Here is a 6341-nt window from a genome sequence, read left to right as displayed (position 1 = left end):
TGAATTTTCTCCCTGTACAAAACTTCACCTAGAAGGAGGAATTGCAGTCAGTTTTTACATTGTCAATTTAACCTGTATCTCAGTTTAATCTTGGGATAGATTGTCAGTCACACTATAGAAATCATATCATTCACATTCTCTATCAATTCTGCCAGTGGCATTGCTAGCTAGATCAGTGGTCTCTAGCTTTCAGTCAGAGGGGAAGAGGCCCAACTCAGCAAAAAAAAAAAAAAAAATCTGGCATTTTTTCATTGTTCTGCCCACCTAGCAAAGACTTTTTGTGAGGTCAATGAGTGTCAAATTTGGTCAACAAAAAAATGAATGGCTTATTTTCTATGTGAGGTTTATTTGCTCAAATATACGTTTTGTAATGTCATGAGTTTATTGATAGAAGTAAAACATGTGACATCCAGGCATCTTTGAGAAAAAACACTATCAGAGTTGTCTCAACATGGCTATGGATATTCATGAAATGAGGCTAGTACATAGCATTTATCTCAATTGAATACAGGCGGTTGACATCAACACCCCTCATCGAATATTCAAAAAGGGATTACAATAATTAGATGTATTCACCAAGTCAAAGAGAGAATGTGAAATAAATATATAGACCTTTGAGCATATAGTTTTATTTTAATTTTATTTAACTAGGCAAGTCAGTTAAGAACAAATTCTTATTTACAATGACAGCCTACCACGGCCAAACCCCAAACAGGACGACGCTGGGCCAATTGTGTGCCGCCCTATGGGACTCCCAATCACGTCCGGTTGTAATACAGCCCAGGTTCAAACCAAGGTCTGTAGTGACGCCTCTAGCACTGAGATGCAGTTACTTAGACCGCTGCCCCAACGATAGGCGGGAGCTGGACGGCTCCCATTGTTAAGGCAGAGAGACATGCATTTTGACAGTATATCTATAATCTTCTGACTGTTCAGTTGCACCCTCGGCTAGCTAGCCCAGTAACGTCAGCTTGCTCTTTAACACTGTTACTAGGCTAGCGACATGACACATAACATAATAATAGCTACCATTAGGTTTGATTATCTAGCTAGCTGCTAACTTTATCCCAACAATGTTTTAACTTCTGCGACAAAGCTATCTTTCTGGCTAGTCAGCTAATGCTAGCTACCAGTTACAGACCCAAATGATACATAATGTGACATATTTTCTATATTTTCTTTAACTTTGAATACTTGAAACTTAACTATGTATACACCAAAGTAAATATACACAAAAATGGGTTGTTCATGGGTATGATACTGCATATTTAATACCTTGTGGCTGCAGTCCTACCTCTAGTCAGGATGACATTTCCTCTGTCATCATCTCTTCCGGCTGCTTATCAAATCAATACGACGCTGAGGCACTCTGGGAAATGTAGTCCTTAAGGAAACAGTTGGCTCGAAGAACGTTTCACCCTCAACATAATCATTAATGTCCCAGTGCAGTCAAAACATGATAATCCCGTGTTGTGAATATATTTCCACACTATGAGGTTTGGAATAATATTGTGAAAATTATGATAATGCCCTTTTTTTTGATGTAAAAGCATGTTTTGGTGGGAAGGAGTTTTGGCCTGCCTAGTAGTGTTGACCTGTCATTCAAGGCAGGTGGGGCAGAGCCTTACCTGTTTAGCCCCCCAAAAATAGAAAAATCTATTCAAGTTTGCGTGTTTTTTGCGTGTCACATATCAGTTTACAAACAGTGTAAAAAAAAAATCCCTTACTTAATAAAGCTACATACAAACATGGTCTCTTTATTGATTAAGGCAACTCCAATATGCAGGCGTTTTCTGTGGTGGGGGGGCAGTTCAGCGAATGCACATAGCGCAGGCGTTGGTAATCTTCTCTAGTTGCGCCGTGATTTGCTCAGTGTTCTGTCACACATAAACTCAAAATTATATGTCTCTCCCTAATCCAAGATGCCGTGGAAGTCAGGCGTCTTTGTCTTTGTCTTGTCGTGTCTCGTGTATATAACTTTTTTCTTTGCATATAGTTCGTATATATTTTTAAAATATTTTTTAAACCTCAATTCCAACATACTCTCCTGCAACCCGCCTCACCCAATGTGGTACGGATCTGCTATTTTCTTTACTTTAGAACCGGAAACCCCAACAGAAGCTAGCCAGCTAACTAGCTACTAGCTAGTAGTCAGCTAGCCACTGCTACGCATGCCTCTTCCTAATGTCAATATGCCTTGTCCATTGCTGTTTTGGTTAGTGATTATTGTCTTACTTCACTGTAGAGCCTCCAGCCCTGCTCAATATGCCTTAGCTAACCCTTTTGTTCCACCTCCCACACACGCGGTGACCTCACCTGGTTTAAATGGTGTCTCTAGAGACAATACCTCTCTCATCATCACTCAATGCCTAAGTTTACCTCCACTGTATTCACATCATACCATACCCTTGTCTGTACATTATGCCTTGAATCTATTATGTGGGGATGTTTTTCATCAGCAGGGACTGGGAAACTGGTCAGAATTGAAGGAATGATGGATGGTGCTAAATACAGGAAAATTCTTGAGGGAAACCTTTTTGTCTTCCAGAGATTTGAGACTGGGACGGAGGTTCACCTTCCAGCAGGACAATGACCCTAAGCCTACTGCTAAAGCAACACTTGAGTGGTTGAAGGGGAAACATTTACATGTCTTGGAATGGCCTAGTCAAAGCCCAGACCTCAATCCAATTGAGAATCTGTGTTATGACTTAACGATTGCTGTACAATAGCGGAACCCATCCAACTTGAAGGAGCTGGAGCAGTTTTGCCTTGAAGAATGGGCAAACATCACAGTGGCTAGATGTGCCAAGCATATAGAGACATACCCCAAGATACTTGCAGCTGTAATTACTGCAAAAGGTGGCTCTACAAAGTATTGACTTTGGGGGGGGGTGAATAGTTATGCACGCTCAAGTTTTCTGTTTTTTAGTTTTATTTCTTGTTTGTTTCACAAGAAAAATATTTTGTGGTAGGCATGTTGTTTAAATCAAATGATATAAACCACCCAAAAATCCATTTTAATTCCAGGTTGTAAGAACAACAAAATAGGAAACATGCAAAGGGGGTGAATACTTTCGCAAGCCACTGTAGACAAGCAGTCACAATCATGAGTTACGTCGACAATCTACTGCCAAATCCTTTTCAATCGTTGTTATATGAAGACAAATTACAGATTAAACATGTGTCATCGACCATTGGACATAAACATTACACAACAAGTCATAAATCGCAAATTAAACAATGAGTGGTTTGGAAGGAATCAGTGGCTAACTGCAAGTGTTGGTAAAGCAATTACTATTTTTTTCCCGTGCCTGTTATTCGGTGGAGAGGGTGTGTGGTCCAAGTCTGGATTTAAGGAATTAAAACATCTGTCTGAAAGAGCCTGTTTTCCAAGCATAAAGGGATACACATTCACGTGCAACACCGTGGGCCAGACAATGTTGATTACATTATTGCTGTCAATCGAGCATGACTTCATCCAAAGAACGCCAGACTTTGATAACAAAGTTTACCCACATGAAGGACCGCTGCGCCACAGCACAACATCGGTGTGTCCAAAAATATGTCTTGTATGCTGCTGCATAAATGATGCAATATGCCAGGGAAATACAGCTGAAGTCGGAAGTTTACATACACTAAAGTTGGAGTCATTAAAACTGGTTTTTCAACCAGTCCACAAATGTCTTGTTAACAAACTATAGTTTGGCCTCTCGGGTGGCGCAGTGGTTAAGGGCGCTGTACTGCAGCGCCAGCTGTGCCATCAGAGTCCCTGGGTTTGCGCCCAGTCTCTGTCGTAACCGGCCGCGACCGGGAGGTCCGTGGGGCGACGCAAAATTGGCCTAGCGTCGTCCGGGTTAGGAAGGGTTTGGTCGGTAGGGATGTCCTTGTCTCGTTGCTCACCAGCGACTCCTGTGGTGGGCCGGGCGCAGTGAGCGCTAACCAAGGGTTGCCAGGTGCACGGTGTTTCCTCCGGCGCATTGGTGCGGCTGGCTTCTGGGTTGGATGCGCGTTGTGTTAAGAAGCAGTACGGCTGGTTGGGTTGTGTATCGGAGGACGCATGACTTTCAACTTTCGTCTCTCCCGAGCCCGTACGGGAGCTGTAGCGATGAGACAAGATAGTATCTACTACAACAATTGGATACCATGAAATTGGGGAGAAAAAAGGGGTAAAATTCAAAAAAAGAAAGTTGGTTAGGGCATCTACTTTGTGCATGACACAAGTGATTTTTCCTCCAATTGTTTAAAGACAGATTATTTCACTTATAATTCAGTATATCACAATTCCAGTGGGTCAGAAGTTTACATACACTAAGTTGACTGTGCCTTTACACAGCTGGGAAAATTCCAGAAAATGATGTCATCACTTTAGAAGCTTCTAATGGGCAAATTGACATCATTTGAGTCAATTGGAGGTGTACCTGTGGATGTATTTCAAGGCCTACCTTCAAACTCAGTGCTTCTTTGCTTGACATCATGGGAAAATCAAAAGAAAATCAGCCAAGACCTCAGAAAAATAATTGTAGACCTCCACAAGTCTGGTTCATCCTTGGGAGCTGTCACGTTCTGACCTTTATTTCCTGTGTTTTGTATTTAGTTAGTATGGTCAGGGCGTAAGTTGGGTGGGCAGTCTATGTTTGTTTTTCTAGGTTTTGGGAATTTCTATGTTTCGGCCTAGTATGGTTCTCAATCAGGGGCAGGTGTCATTGGTTGTCTCTGATTGAGAATCATACTTAGGTAGCCTGGGTTTCACTGTGTGTTTGTGGGTGATTGTTCCTATCTCTGTGATTGCACCAGATAGGACTGTTTTGAGGTTTCACATATTGTTTTTTGTAGTCAGTTGTTCATGTGTACCTTAACGTATTAAAAAGAACCATGGACACTTACCAACACCGCGTATTGGTCCTCTGATCCGTTTCGCCTCTCCTCTTCGGAAGAATCAATCAATCAATCCCAGAATAACAGCAAAGGACCTTGTGAAGATGCTGGAGGAAAGGTACAAAAGCGTCTATATCCACAGTAAAACAAGTCCTATATCGACATAACCTGATAGGCCGCTCAGCAAGGAAGAAGCCACTGCTACAAAACCGCCATAAAAAAGCCAGACTACGGTTTGCAACTGCACATGGGGACAAAGATTGTACTTTTTGGAGAAATGTTCTCTGGTCTGATGAAACAAAAATAGAACTGTTTGGCCATAATGACCATCGTTATGTTTGGAGGAAAAAGGGGGAGGCTTGCAATCCAAGGAACACCATCCCAACCATGAAGCACGGGGGTGGCAGCATCATGTTGTGGGGGTGCTTTGCTGCATGAGGGACTGGTGCACTTCACAAAATAGATGGCATCATGAGGAAATAAAATTATGTGCATATATTGAAGCAACATCTCAACACATCAGTCAGTTAAAGCTTAATCAGTTAAAACTTGGTCACAAATGGGTCTTCCAAATGGACAATGACCCCAAGCATACTTCCAAAGTTGTGGCAAAATGGCTTAAGGACAACACAGTCAAGGTATTGGAGTGGCCATCACAAAGCCCTGACCTCAATCTTATAGAACATTTGTGGGCAGAACTGATAAAGCTTATGCGAGCAAGGAGACCTACAGACCTGACTCAGTTACACCAGCTCAGTCAGGAGGAATGGGCTACAATTCACCCAACTTATTGTAGGAAGCTTGTGGAATGCTACCTGAAATGTTAGACCCAAGTTAAACCATTTAAAGTCAATGCTACCAAATGCTAATTGAGTGTATGTAAACTTCTGACCAACTGGGAATATGATGAAAAAAATAAAGCTGAAATAAATAATTCTCTCTACTATCATTCTAACATGTCACATTCTTAAAATAAAGTGGTTATCCTCATTTTTACTAGGATTTAATTTCAGGAATTGTGAAAAAATGAGTTTACATGTATTTGGCTAAGGTGTATGTAAACTTCCGACATCAACTGTAGCTAAGAAATTAATACTAAGTGTATTTTGTGTAGTAAACTGTTAGTAGTCCATGTGTCTCAAACTAATAATTTGGTCCTCCCCCCCAGAACTTAGCCTACTGTTCTGACTTGGTGGTGCACATGTAGCCTATAGACTGTTTTTAGAGAAATGAAATCATCGGATATTGTAAGAGCTTTCATTGTCTGCTTATATGCCCCCGTTATTTATCCTTTGGTTCTGACTTGGTGTACAGGGAGAATCGACTACATGCATCTTAATCAAAATCAAGGCCTGCCTCTTATCCGCTCCTCTTTTCCTCATGCCATAGTTTTAACATCTCCATTGTTATATTGCTTATATTGGTATATCTCATTAGTATCTAATTCATCTTAAGGCAAAGTTGGA

Source organism: Oncorhynchus gorbuscha, linkage group LG02 (assembly GCF_021184085.1).
Source record: "Oncorhynchus gorbuscha isolate QuinsamMale2020 ecotype Even-year linkage group LG02, OgorEven_v1.0, whole genome shotgun sequence".
NCBI lineage: Eukaryota > Metazoa > Chordata > Actinopteri > Salmoniformes > Salmonidae > Oncorhynchus > Oncorhynchus gorbuscha.
This window is presented reverse-complemented; position numbering follows the sequence as displayed.